Below are 14,584 nucleotides of genomic sequence, written 5' to 3'. Positions count from 1 at the left end.
GATGAAATGCAACTGATGGCATTTTTGCTTTCTTCCATCATAGGTGCTGACGGCCAGCCACCATCATCTGAGGAAGGTGAATTTGGCAAATGACATGCAGGTTCTCCAAGACAGAATAATTGCAGAAAATCTTCAAAGGTACTCATATCAAATACTGGTCTCGATTAATTAAACCAAGGCACTCATTAAACCCGGGTACTCCATGTCCCTTGAAGAGGGGAATGTGTCACAGGTGGGGAATTATCAGAAACGCAGGAGTCAATGGTCCTGCCCCTTCCTGTAAGCGTTCTCCTCCTTCTTGGCGGAAAGAGCTGAAAGGCAGAGCCATTTCTTGAAATTCGTCTCCAGGAATGGCAAAAGAAGCATCTGAAGAATCATGTAACTTTATTAACATGTCATGAGATACTCAGGAAGCTCAGGGGAATTAGAGGGGTCGTTAATGGTAGGCCAGCTATGCACAGTCATCCAAAGTTTCAGGCATGAAAACTACAGATGTCACCTGTCTTGTTCACAGCTTGACCTCACAGTTTCTTGCCTTGGCCACATACACCGGTGCCAAGAGTGTCGTGGGACGCAGGGCAGGCCACGGAGACCCATCTCAGCAACACAACCTTGGCTGCAAAAACGTCCCTAGGGGTGTTGGTTCATATGAATTTATACCCCACACCATGAGTCTTTGCTCAGATGTCAACTTTGAAAGTTGTTTCCACCCTCATTGAAAACTAGCACCATGGAAACTGTTGAGTTCCTCTTGGTTTTTGCAGCCCTTCAGAATCATTGCCCTTTGCTTGATTTTCATTGTAAGTCTTGTGTTAGCCCAGGCTGACTTGGAATAAGTCCTTTAATCACCAGAAAGCTCGTGAACCTCACACAGACAGAACAAAACAAAACAAAATCTTCAAGTCTGACCTGAATTTCAGGTTTGTCTTTTGAGGGTTGATTTCTCCAGCTTCTCTTTCTAATACTTACGGGATTAAACATTTTGTCCTCATACTACAAATGGCAAGTGAAGAAGGGAAACGGCTGGAAATGGCTGGGAGCTTGGGGTTCATTCCTTGACATAAAATCATGAACACTGGCAGATTTTCTCTAATTCTCAGAGCTTTGTTGGCAAGTGGTCTGGGATCTCACCAGCAAGGTATTGGATGCTGGTTATTCCAGAGCTAAATCAACAGTAAGAGAAGACAAGTTGAAGTTTAGGTCTCCTTACTTCGAAACTCCAAACGGGAGAGGAAAATATTCCAAAACAAACTGAAAGAGATATCTGCTTAGGAAGAAGTTCAATCAGCAGTAGAACTGTGACTTCTTAAGACTGCTTCACCGTCTTGAGTCCATTTGCCAAACCTTTTCCTTGTGAACCTTTAGTCCAGTGCATCAAGTTTTCTGTAAGAAAGAAACAGGTTGTCCTTGGGTATCATGTCATTCAAAATTAACTGTAGAAGAGGCTGGAAACCCCATATCTTCCCAAGAGGTCACTGAAGACCTCTCCCGATGCTTTGATTTCTCAAAGCATCTGTCTTAGTTTCTCTTGTGCTTTGAAGAGACCACTTTTCTGGGATGCCATGTTGTTTATTATCTGGTTACTAATCTTTCATGTCACACTTTTCTCCCTCTAATGAGTCATTTCACCACTTTAAGTATCAATATTATATCCTTTCAATTCTCAGCCTATCCTTATTACGAGAAAATAGAAATGCATTTACTGTAATACTGGATGAAATCAGAATCACTTGCTCAAATTTAACATACATGACATTTATTTCCTAAAAATCTGTGGAACCGGGCTTCCCTGGTGGTGCAGTGGTTGAGAGTCCGCCTGCCGATGCAGGGGACATGGGTTCGTGCCCCGGTCCGGGAAGATCCCACATGCTGCGGAGCGGCTGGGCCTGTGAGCCATGGCCGCTGGGCCTGTGCGTCCGGAGCCTATGCTCCACAACGGGAGAGGCCACAACTGGGAAAAGCCCGCATACCACAAAAAAAAAAAAAAAATCTGCGGAACCCCTGTTAGAGCTGGCTCCGGTGTGCTTTTTTTGTCTTTGGACTGGAAAATTCAAATTCAATGTCTGACCAGCTGCCAGTTTCAGAGATCTCTGCCCTTCCTCATCCATCATTTGAGCTGGACTAGATAGCTGGCTGAGCCCCTTCCCACCACTACACCTGTATTCACATAGCCACAGTCCTCCCAGCTGGCAAATTTTGTAGAAAGAAACGGGTCCTCTCTGTGTGTGCTCAGACAGGCAGGTTTAGAAAATAGGACCATTTTAATGAGTCTTGGGGTTTCAAAATGCTGCCCTGTGCATTTTTGATTGCCTCTCTGCTCGTGTCATTGGGGTATAAAGTCCTTTCACTTAATATTTTTCCAGCTTTAAGAACTGCTTACCTGCAGTTCAGTGAACTTGGCATCACCTCCAAAATACATAACGCAAGGAACAGAACCAGGAGATGTTATACGCAAATCTCAGAAGCTGCCCAAGCGTCTCCTGGCTGTTCGATTGCCGGAAGATTCTCTCTTGTTCCAAGGAGAGATAGGTTGTATTCACGTATAATGACACCAAAAGGACAATTAAACTTCACAGCTTGGGGGAGGTTTTGAGAGCTCTTGTCAAAAATGTTCGCACCTGTGGAACAGACCGTTATGTTTTGTGGAGCTTGGTTTTCAGCTTGAAATACACCTGCCAAAATCTGAATGGCCGCTATTGTACCTTCGGGACTCAAAATCCGCACTGTCAGACAAGGTTTGGTGCACACAGATGGGATAACTTAGAACAGTGACTATGTTGTTTGTAAGGCAATTAAGACCTTTCCTAGCCCTGCTGATGCTTTTTGGAGATGGAAAATGTTATAAGCATGCCTTAACTGTGCCTCCCTGGGACTTTATTTATATTACTTTAATTATTTAAGTTATACTCAATACCTTAATTTGAATTTAAATATTTTTTAAAAATTGTCCATAGACTGTAATAGTAAGCAACATCTTTTCAAAGAATCAATTTCAGATGTGAACCCTAAAAACCACTAGCATTATCCTCGTCTTGGTGTCCAAGGACATGTAAAACTTGGTGCAGTGTATAAAGAGCTGAATTGGGGCGTGCTAAGAAGCAGACTCTTGTGACCACTCTTAACATTTCTCATCAAAGAAGGCAATTTATTACACAGAATCCCAATGTCTGTTAAAATCATGTATTTGTTGTAAAAACAATATAATCGCTACCTAATAGAAACTTCTTTTAAAGTTAAAAAAACACACACCCTTAACCCAAGCCCATAAATCTTTTCTATATGAAAATTTGCTAGGTGGAATCTTAGAAAATTACTCCTATTTGACTCTTTTTGACCTAAAAGGCAGTAATTTTATATGGTACTACCAAATAGTTTACATATTTGGGATCTTGGAGAACAGACAATTTTATTTGGATTTTTTTTCACCTACCTTTCTATCAAAACGGTTTCCAGTTTCTGCATTGTCTTCATCGTTCATAGTTTAAATTCGTGTATCATCTTCCATTACATGGATGTGGGATATAAGTTGATTTTGCTTTTTCCTTATAAGAGCAAATACTCAAAACACCACAGTCAGTGCCTTCCTTCGCACAGCAATTTGACTTGGTTGCATTCTCATGCCGGTTTTTAAACTAGGGTCTTCTACATCCTCTTTCCATCCGTCTGAAATGAAATACTTTCACATGTGAGTCTTGCAGTATGAATCTAAGTGATAAAGCAAGTGTTGGTTCATACAAGTATACAAATGTGCACACGTGGTATGTACATGGTTAAATGCATCTGTTTAGACAATACATCCTCCAAGCCAATGCGTTTGTGTGTAAAGAAAATCCAACTCCAGTGGGATGAGAAACATTGTGCCCGTCAGGCGGGCCGTCTTCAACTGGCTGCTCTCCATTCCCAGCTGACTGAGACCCGTCCCAGCAAATGACCCTCTCAGTCTGCTCTGGCTGCCCTTAGAATAATGCTTTGTCTCATGTAGCCAAGAAGCAAACTCCAGCAGTGTTGACGGACCAGAGGAAAAGCCTTTGCTCTTGCCCTAATGAAACATTCAGGCAGGAAGTTCAGGAGAAAATAGCAATGCCCGTGGGGATGAGAAATAGGGAATGGGAGGGGGGAAGCAGTTTAATTATGATGAGCGCAGGGGGGACAGTCACAAGTGGAGATCAAGAAAAAGAATGGGATGATGTCATTCTTCACCGGGACATTCACTGAAATGAAATCAGGTCACACACAATGGTCTTGTTCTCTGCCCAGACCCGTGTGTTACAAGAGGTTACTTTGTGGTCATGCTTCTTAGGAGGGGTCTAAGGACCCTGCTCACATTAAGATATCTCCCAAGACATCTTGAAGACAGATAAGGGCAGAATCGTTTCATCCAGTGCTGAAAATGGCCCACACTAGGTTCACAACATGTTTTAAGATCACTGAGCCACAGTTTAGGACAGAGTGTTCGGATTCTTACAGCACTGAATTTTAAGAAGCAGAGTGTAAGTACGCAACTTGGTGTCAGGCCAGATACCTTAAACTGGTGCCTTTTTGGTCGGGTGATTTTCAAGGGTGTTCTGAAGTTAAGACAGAATCTATTTCTCAGTAGAAAGTTAGCACTTCCTGAAAAGAAATACTGCCTTGTACCACGTTAAGACATTTTTAGGACTGATTAATTCTGCTTACAGAGGAAGCATTTGATCTGTGTCGATCTCAAGTGCCTAGTACCACTGGTGGCAGATACATTCAATTTTAGATTCCTTCTCTCAGTGGTGTCCTGATTTAACCTCATTCATCTGCTTAGATTTCACAAGAGGGCATCACAATTACAAATGAAGGTTAGCTTTTCTAAGAAGTTATCCCTGGAATAATTACGTGGTAGGGTCAGATCCTGTTAATAATATTCTGTTGTATTGCATTAGTAGGGCTTAAAACAAATAAGTCATTGACTGAGGCCCTTTTTTTAGGATATTTTTGCTGCATATTTATAATAGAGCTGAAACATTGCAGCCTTTTTACACTGGCATCTGTGGTTTAGAGAATTTGTAAAACTAAATGATTAATTTTGGTAAACCACTGGTCTTCGGGTTCATATATGTATTTAGGGACAAGACCTTTCTCTCTCTTGTAGAATATACAAAGATGTAACAGTAAAATTGGATTGCAGTGGGAATTCATATTTGTCTTATGTTTTTGCTCTGATGACTAGAGAATCTTGTGTGGTGAGGGTGTAGGGAGGTGGTGATGTATACGCCACAAAAGTGTTTTGAAGCTGCTGTGGACTGTGGCTATCAAAATGGAAAGAGGCACATTTTGAAGGAGTCCTAATTTGGGCAGATTCTAACATGAACTGCAGTGATTTCTGCTTCCCTTCTTTTTAAGTGGAAGGTAGTTAGGCTATAGGACCTTTGAGAAAGAATAATTATTTAAAAATTTTAAAATAACCAAAATATTTCCGAACAAATGGTCAGCACCATCAGAAGTTCCCAAGTTTTCAGGACAGTGTTTAATTTTCTTTTCTTTTTATTTTCTAGTAGTCTTTAAAAGAAATCTTGAGTCCATTCTTGATAGCCAGTTGACAATGGCAGCTAAAATACAAGTGTTTAAGCAAATCCACTATTTACTAAGCAAGTAGATCAGGCACGGCTTCTTACAGTGGATTTACCATAAAATTAATTTTAAAATTATTTGCTTTTACAGCTTTACCAAGAAAACGTTGGATGCATTTTCTACATTAAAATGTATTGGGTTATTATGTGAAGGACGAATGCTCCAGCAGGTTAAATCCATCCTACAATATTCATAGGAGTCTGGTCTGGCCGGACATGATGATACCCAGCAATGGACAGTGGTCATGAGGGAACTAGCAGCCTTTCAGCACATCAGTGCTGTGCTGCACGGGTTATAGATATTCAGAATACCCCTCCCGATGATAAGTATATCAAAATATAACTAGCCACAAAATTCTGCTGTCCAAAGAACCCTGCATTGAGAATTGATTCTAATTAGAGGTATTTTGTTTACTATGTAATTTTCTACACAATTAGCATATATTCATCCCCCTTCCCTCCCTGGGCTGTTGTAAATACAAGATAAAGGATGTAAAAGTACCTTTGGAGGGAGCAGGTGTTTAGAGCTGCTCAAACACAACCTATTGTTATTATAATATTAAAAGGCTAAGGTATTGCCTGGTAATCATTAGTTCCCATCAGACTGTGCTATTCCCAGCACCTTATTTCTCCCTCATTATTCTTTTAGTTTTATATCTCTGCCAGTAAACTAATCCCAATGTGTATTTTTGATAGCTGGCAAAAATTCAAAAATGCTTGGCAAAGATGGAAGGCTGTAGAATCACTTGGATTATAACTATGTAGTCAGTGCATTTTTTAAGAAAAGCTTCAAAATGAAATACCTTTACTGGTTGAAGCATTAAAAATAAGGGTGAAGGGCTTCCCTGGTGCCGCAGTGGTTGAGAGTCCGCCTGCCGATGCAGGGGACACCGGTTCATGTCCCGGTCCGGGAAGATCCCACATGCCGTGGAGCGGCTGGGCCCGTGAGCCACGGCCGCTGAGCCTGCACGTCCGGAGCCTGTGCACCGCAACGGGAGAGGCCACAACAGTGAGAGGCCCGCGTACCACAAAAAATAAATAAAAAAAAAATAAGAGTGAAAAAAAATAGCTCCTACTGTATTATATGCTTGTAGTTGTTGGAATTCAGGTTAAAGATTGATTCCAAGTAATCTTTATGATTAGGAAAAAGATGTGTACGATCAGCTCACCGGGGAGAGGGGCTGTTGCTTTCAAGATCTTGTTGATTGGCTCCTGTTGGCGCTCAAATGGATCAAGAAATTGCCACCACCTGCATATCCCCCAGAGGCCAAAGAGGAAAAACGACATCCTCCTGCCCTCTGTCAGTGCTTGTCACAAGATTGCCTTTCTCTTGGGGAAATATTTAATTGTCTGGTTGTTTTCTCCACCCCTAAGCATCGATTTATAGAGGAATTTCTTTCAAATGTCAGATACAGTAGCAGCTTCGTAGTTTGTAAGGGCTAAAACGTCGCTTCTGGGTGAAAGGAGAGGAGTGTAATTTACATTTCTGGTTTGGAAGTCCGTCTTAGTGTAAAGAACTTTCTCTCTAGCTATGGAAATATTAAGACAGAGTTTGTGTGCTATGACTGGTATATGTATGTATGAATAACTGTTCCAGTGACAACCAACTCCTAAATGTGACAGACAATATTTCGGACTATCGAAACATGGATTTTTTTTTTTCTTCCGGGCTCCTGTTGAGACTGTAAGACCATGCATCCATCTACCTGGTAATCACTAGGCTGAGCTATTGGCCTTCGTGGGTGTCTGAAAATGTACACAGTGATGTGTGTTAGGGTCACGTGAAAAGAGCCTTTGGGAGAAGTTCGAGTGTTGTCACCAGCAAAGGTGATCTTCTCTTCTTAAAATAGAAAACTCTCTTTTTCTAAGTTATAGTGGTGCAAGAGAGAAGTGTAGAGTAGTGGTTAGAAGCACAGATTTGGGAGCCAGACTGTTGGGTTCGAATCTCTGCTATGCCGTTGGTTAACTGTGTAGCTTAATTTCTTTGTGTCTCAGTGTCCTTATCTGAAAAATGGGGGCCAGTAATAATACTGACTTTGTTTTGCTGTTTAGAGCATTAGATGACTCCATACGCATAAAGGGTTTAGAACAATGCCTCACACTCAGTGAAGTGCTTTGTGCAAGTTAACTATTACTATTACTTGTGAAAATTTTTTAAATCCAGAAATGCACAAAGTAGGTAAGTTCCTGTAACGTTAGTCTGCTCATAAGTCCATACACTTAAATACACACCACACACACACACACACACACACACACACACACACACACACAGGCAATATATAGAAACCAGTCACGGGGTTTCACCATGAGGCACTTACAAGGTAGGTCGATGGATGGGGCAAAATGAACATAAGGACCATTGATGGAAGAAGCCTAGTGAGAGAGTTGAGGATATGAGAACCTGGGGGCTTTAAACAGTGAGTACTGGGGTAAATTAATTGTAAGGCATGAATAGAAAATAAGAGAAGAAAATATGTAGTGAATAAGAAGCCAGTGGGGAACAAAGAGGGAATAGAAAAGAATTTCTCTATATTTTCATTCTACGCTTTCATTGTCTACTTCTGCTTCCACGCCTTCTCATCACCACATATTCCAACCATCTTGACACTTGGCAAGAGGATAGTGGAGAAGTTGATGAATACTCCAACTGGATGTGCAGAAGGAAGGAGAAAAATATATGCAGAAATTGATCAAGGAAAATTATGTATTTGAAATTTATCATAGGCTTACATTTGTGTATTTCTGTTGTGGTATTCATCACATTGTATTTATCATGCTTTTGATTAGTTCAGCTTTTTGGATCTGTGGGTTTACATTTTTTAACACATTTGGAAATTTTTCCAATATTTCTTCATGTACAAAGGTCCCCCTCTTTGTACCATAGTCCAGAAAAGTGTCTCTGGAGGGACATACTTCACTTGTGTCCCTTCTCTCACAGATCACAGCCTATCGTCCAGTGTCTGAGACGGTTGCTTCGTATACTTTGTTTTCGGGCTGTTTACAGCAGAAGGATGAGTGTGATACCAGTTGCTCCATCTTGCCTGGAAATAGGAGTCCCACCATATTTGTATTCAGACTTTGTTTTTTTTTCTTTTCTCCTTACTAGTCAATAAGACCTTTCAAGGCAGTAAGAGGGTCTCATTCAATGCCTAACATGGAGTTAGCACATAGCGGGCGCAGTAAATACTATTGAAGGAAAGAATGAATGGCTATTGTTAAACTGATCCACAATATTTAGGGTCTCTGTATTTAGTTGAGACATTGGTGTAAATATATAAGTGCTTCTGTAACATGTGCTTTTTTAAGCAATAGAGAAAAATCTATCAAACTGAGTTCATATAAACTAGAGATCAATGCTAGGGTAAGCTAGTCTTACATTAAGATTACTTAAGGTTCCTTATAGCTGTGACACACCAGTATCCAGAAATAGGAATCACACGTTTTCAGGTACCTATAGGACACTCGTGACAAGTTATTCTAGAATTCAAATTAGTGGTGGCTGTTTTTAACATTCATGAAGTTGGCAAATGCAGTTATGTACCTTCAGGGATTTCTGCCGCTAAGTATATACCAGGATTATAAACATCCAGACTATAGTTTCACTTACCTTAGTCTCCGATGGCCACGGACTGTGATGGCTTTTCATTTACACAGCAGGATACATTGAGTTGGTCTTTCAGATGTCTATCTAGCTTTCTCTCTGTGGTCAAAAATAGACTTATAAATTAAGAATTACGGTCAACTGCACAAATTGGGCAGAAAAGAAGCCCTGCATTTTCTTGTTAAAGATTTCTCTCTGAAACCTTAATACAACACCTGTACAAGCGGTTGTATATAAGAAATACCTGTATCTGGAAGAATATAGGATTTGTGGAAGTCTTTTAAAAGTCTGTGATGCTTAAAATCTCTGGACATGGGATATTTCCTATAATTAGAATACTTTTACCTAACTATTTAAAGGGTCCCTAAAATTCAGAATTATTCCAGTCCTAAACACACACACACACACACACACACCACACACCACACACACTCGTGTGTACAAACCACATTACTGATAAGTTATTCCTGTTCTATAGGTCAACTCAGGGTTCCTACAATATTGCTGTTATCAAAACCACAGCCTTTTAATACTTAATCACATTTGATCCACGGGATTCTTAAAATTTCCTTTTGTTCCTTTTTGTCTATATCTCTGGTTCCCTTCAATGACAGGCAGCAGTTTTGTAGGCCCAGGAACTCAGCTGTGAATGCGACCTTGGTTCATTCTTCCAGTTACCTTTGGCAACTCACCTTTTCATCTTGATGCTTTGATTACACAACATACCAGATGGAAATAATAATTTGATCTCCACATGAGTGTGAGGGAGCCCTGAAATTCTAATATAAGATAACAAAAGCTGGTTCGTTGTTGAGGGACATTTTTTCAAAATAATGACCGTACTTGTTTAAAGCCTGAGTGAGATGACGTTTACAGAGCAGTGATTTACATTTGTGGTTCCAGAACTGTTCAGAACTGAAGGTTTTCTTTCAGTTTGTTTTTCTCCAACGTTCCCTCCCCCCTTGATTTACATTCCCCAGTTAGGAATTTAAAGTGAACCTTTGCCAAAGCCTCAGGTTCCACCTGGTTTGGGGTTGAAACCACATAAAGCCACTGAATTTTGCATAGTTTCCATTTGAAATGATGTATCAACTTAGTTTCTCTTTCCCTGTGAGCCAGGCTTACAGGAAACTTGGCCAGGCTTTCGATGAACCTGCTCTGAGTTTTGATTTTATATCAGACCCTAAAATGAGGCCACTCACCTAGTTCTGTCTTCCAAAAAGCTCTTATTATAATGTCCCCAGAGTGTGTCCTAGCAGCTGAGGCACAGTTCTACCTTGTTTTAGTATAAGGTGAGGGAGAATTTCTCAGCTACTTGGAACCCATTCTAATTGAGAAACCAGTCCGACTCCATAACAGAGGCTCTTACTGTCAGGCATAACACTTCAAGGAAAGAATTTCTTTTGAAGTCCCAGCAAAAGGGTTTTCAAATAAATAGCTCAGTGAGACCAGGTTAATTCACTTTTTCTTTTGTTCCTTCCTTCACTTAAGCATCATTTAATTCTCGGTGAGCGAAGTATTGAGAGCCTGACATTTGTGGATCTTACATTTTAGTGGCAGAAGACAGAAAATAAAACAAAACATAATACATAGGTCAAATATATATAGTATATTAGAAAGTAGTGAGTACTATGAAATAAAAGAGAAGTCGAGCAAAAATTAGCAATCAGTGTAGGTTGCAATGTTAAGGAGGGTTCACAAGGAAAGTGTCATTGAGATGTAAGATTGGAACAAGACTTGAAAGTAGCGAGACACACCATTGTAAAGCAATTATACTCCAATAAAGATGTAAAAAAAAAAGTAGCAACCGGATATCTTGAGGAATTCCAGACAGAGAGAAGAGCTACAGCAAAGTCCCAAGATCCGTACGCATTAGAGGAACCACAGTGAGACCATGATGATGGAAATAGAGTGAGGAGACGGAAGAGTGGTAGAAAATGAGATCAAATCAGTCACGATAGACCAGCACCTGACCTGTGAACCATGAGAAGGCTTTTGGTTATCTCCCTGGATGAAACGGAAGCCACTGCAGGATTTTGTACAAAAGGATAGTACATTCTCATTTCTATTTTAAAAGCCTCTCTCTATCTGTCATGTTGAAGCAGACCACAGATGGCAAAGGTGAGGAGATACTGATTACAAGCCTACTGAAAGAGAGAAGAGTGCTTCTGATTTGGTGATAGCAGTGGAAGTAGTAAAAAGTAGTCAGCTAGCTATCTTGGAAGCCAGAGTTAACAGTATTGCCTGACTTACTGAATGTGGTATTGGGAGGGGTGGGGAAGAAAAGAATCAAGGATGCTTCAAAAGTTTTGGCCTGGGCTTCCCTGGTGGCGCAGTGGTTGAGAGTCCGCCTGTCGATGCAGCGGACACGGGTTCGGGCCCCGGTCCGGGAAGATCCCACATGCCGCGGAGCGGCTGGGCCCATGAGCCATGGCTGCTGAGCCTGCGCATCCGGAGCCTGTGCTCCGCAACAGGAGAGGCCACAGCAGTGAGAGGCCCGCGTACAGCAAAAAAAAAAAGTTTTGGCCAAAGCCACTGAAAGGATAGAGTTGTCATTAATTGAAATCAGAAAGGCTACAGTTGGAAGAGTTCTGGGGATGAAGAGAAGGAGTTCAGTTTTGGAAATCAAGTTCAAAGTGTCTGTTAGACCTCCACGTGGAGGTATCATTGAGTCAGCAGGTGGTTGGGTTTATGAGTTTGTATTTGGGAAGAGGTTTGCACTTGGAAGTCATTAGCATCATATCAACAAAGATGTGAGTACAGACAGAGGAAAGAAGAAAAGACGAGCCTCTGCCTCTGTGGTACTCCAACATTAAGAGGTCAAAGAGAAGAGGACAGATTAACAGAAGATAATGAGGAGGAACCCAGTGAAATGGGAAAAGAAGAAGGGTAGAGGGGTTTCTGGTTTCCTAGAAACTGAATGAAGACAGTGTTTCCGGGAGGAGAGTGAGTAACTATGTATGGCAGGTCCAGCATGATGAGCATTGAGAACTGATCGTTGGATTGATCTCCTTGGCGGTCATTGGTGCCAAGTCTGAGAGCAACTTTGGTGAAGTAGAGGGAGAGAGAGCCTGATTGTAGTAGGCGTAAGAGAGAGTGGGAGAAGCAAAACTAAGACAGAAGTATGGCAACACTCCCAAGGGCTTTGCTGCAACCGGAGCAAAGGAATGTGGAGCAGCAGTTGATGAGAGACAAGAAGGTTTCTAAAAGATGGAAGAAATAACAGCATGTTTTTATGCTTATGGGAAAGTTGTAATTTGGGGAGGAGGAATGATGATCTGAACAAAAGAGGGTAGCGTTGCTGGCGCTAAGATTTTTTGAAGAGGAGAGAAGAAGAAGTAGAACCTAGTACGCAGGTGTAGAACTGGCTTCAGACAATGAGAGCACAGATAATTCATCGACTCGAATAGATGAGAAAGCAGGATATTGGGGTGCAGAGGCTGGTAGGTGAGCAACTCAGGGACTGGGGTGGGGGGAAGCCTGTGGAAGTTCTCTTCCAGTTGCTCCCATTTCTTGAGTGAAGTCCGAACCGAAGTGATCTGCTCGAGTGAAGGAGGAGTGCTGAGGGTGTGAGGAGAGGGGAGGTGACTGGAAGGGCATCTCAGAGAATGGAAGAGCACCTGGACGAGGGAGAGCAAGTGTGGTTGCGTGGCTGCACTTGGGACTCTTCCGGGCGACACGTTTTTTTCCTAGGCATGTTTACTTGCACAGGTACAAATGAGGAGCAGGCAGGGAGCTGGATTTCACTAGGGTTTTGGTGCGCCAAGCAAGGATGGTGAAGTGATGGAGAAGGAAGTGGGTGGAGAGTATTTGCAAAGACTCATTACAATGACTGTGTAAAATGACCTTGACCTAGTTAGGAGGGGTTGAGGATGTCAAGGGAGGAAGGGCTGGTCAAAGAGTGGTTGGATCGAAGGACTGGAAAGCCCCTCTGCGTCGAGAATTGCTGGGGTTGGCATCGTGGAAAGACAAGACACGTCCGAGGGCAGGAGGCATGAAACTGAGATGACAGGAAGGTGACAGTACCAGCCCGGTACTGCTAAGGGCTGGGGATTGACTAGATCGGCCCCGGGAGTAGCTAGGGTAGAGGAGAGGTGGTCCAGAAAGGTAGAGGCTATGGAGCTGGTAAGCTCACATCACGAACTTTGAAATTTCCAAGAATTCAGACAGTGTCATAGTGAGGAGGGTGAGAGTGAAGCAGAAGCTAAAATCACTTGGAAATCAGGAGGAATGTCCTGGGGTCCATCTATGGAAGTAGTAGACTATGTAATCTAATAACACGAGCTGAAATACGATGAGAAATAAGAACACACAAATTGAAGGAGGAAGAGGGGGAGAGAGGTGCAGGCAAGCCGGCAGGTGAGCCGGCAGACTTTAAGGAAGATTTTAACATAACCGTCAGAAGATACACCCAAATTTGCATTCAGTTTTCCAGAATTATATTATTCAAAGACACCGTGGTTACCCGTGAACCTGGATACATCATTACATTTCATAGAAAGCGACATTTTGCCACAATGAATTTTTTCCCTTTCCCCTGCCAGAAGCCGTCAAGATGCCCCATAACTTGCTGCTTCTTGATTTACAGGGAAATAAACAAGAAAGTCCTTAGAAAGGTGCCAAACGATAGAAGCACAGAAGAAGGAATCCAGTTTAAGCATCGATGGTCTAGGCTTGCTTTCTGGCAATAATAAACCAAGTATCTTTGCTGGGAGAAAGAGCTGAAGTCTCTGAAGGGCGGTGAATAGTGCTTTATATGTATAGCGTTGACTTTATTACCCCTTTTTATGGTTTTGCATCTTCTCCCTACTTTAACAACAGATCATTCAGATGTGAATTTATTTTGATGACATCTATACGATTTTATGCCTGTAAAAGTAATAGTGTTTATCCTGGTGATGGCTCAGGGGAGATGATCAAATTTTTATATTTTCATCATTAAGCCATATTCCATTCTTGATGCCATAGGCATATTTGAAAAAAAAATTTCCTGGAAGTCAGGACTGGCACCTTGGTCGGATTCTGTACAAATCTGAGCCCACAGATACTCAGAAAGTGCTCAGCGAGACTAAGTCACTGGACTGTTAATCCCGTTGCAAGTTTCATGTTGTAGTGGAAACAAATCCTGTTTTTTATTGGAGTGGAATCAAGAAAGATGGCCAGGTAGAAGGTCCCCTTTTTGTGTTTATGAGTCATGTCTTTGCCTGTGGTGAGTCAGGGCAAGGATGACACCAGGTGACTTGTTTTAAAAATCAGTAAAGCAGAAGAAACCTTCCTTGCACTCTTCTAGGAAATCAGGTAGGGAGAAAGAAATATTCATATGGGGAAAGAACGTTAAGTAGAGGGCTTTTAATAAATTAGGATCTTGCTTATACTTGACTGT

At 41.7% G+C, this 14,584-nt stretch overlaps 1 protein-coding gene across 7 annotated transcripts in view; it reads left to right on the top strand.

Annotated features, from left to right (window-relative positions):
- Positions 1–14,584, top strand: part of SULF1 (sulfatase 1) — a 136,137-nt gene that overhangs the window by 10,484 nt on the left and 111,069 nt on the right. For all 7 annotated transcript variants that reach the window (XM_079901244.1, XM_079901243.1, XM_079901239.1 and 4 more), the window contains one exon: positions 44–138. The gene's annotated coding sequence lies outside the window, so the exon portion shown is untranslated. The remainder of the gene's footprint in view (positions 1–43; positions 139–14,584) is intronic.

This window comes from Stenella coeruleoalba (assembly GCF_951394435.1).
Source record: "Stenella coeruleoalba genome assembly, chromosome: 17".
Taxonomy (NCBI): Eukaryota; Metazoa; Chordata; class Mammalia; order Artiodactyla; family Delphinidae; genus Stenella; species Stenella coeruleoalba.
The sequence above is the reverse complement of the archived record's forward strand: the minus strand, read 5'-3'. Positions and strand labels throughout refer to the sequence as shown.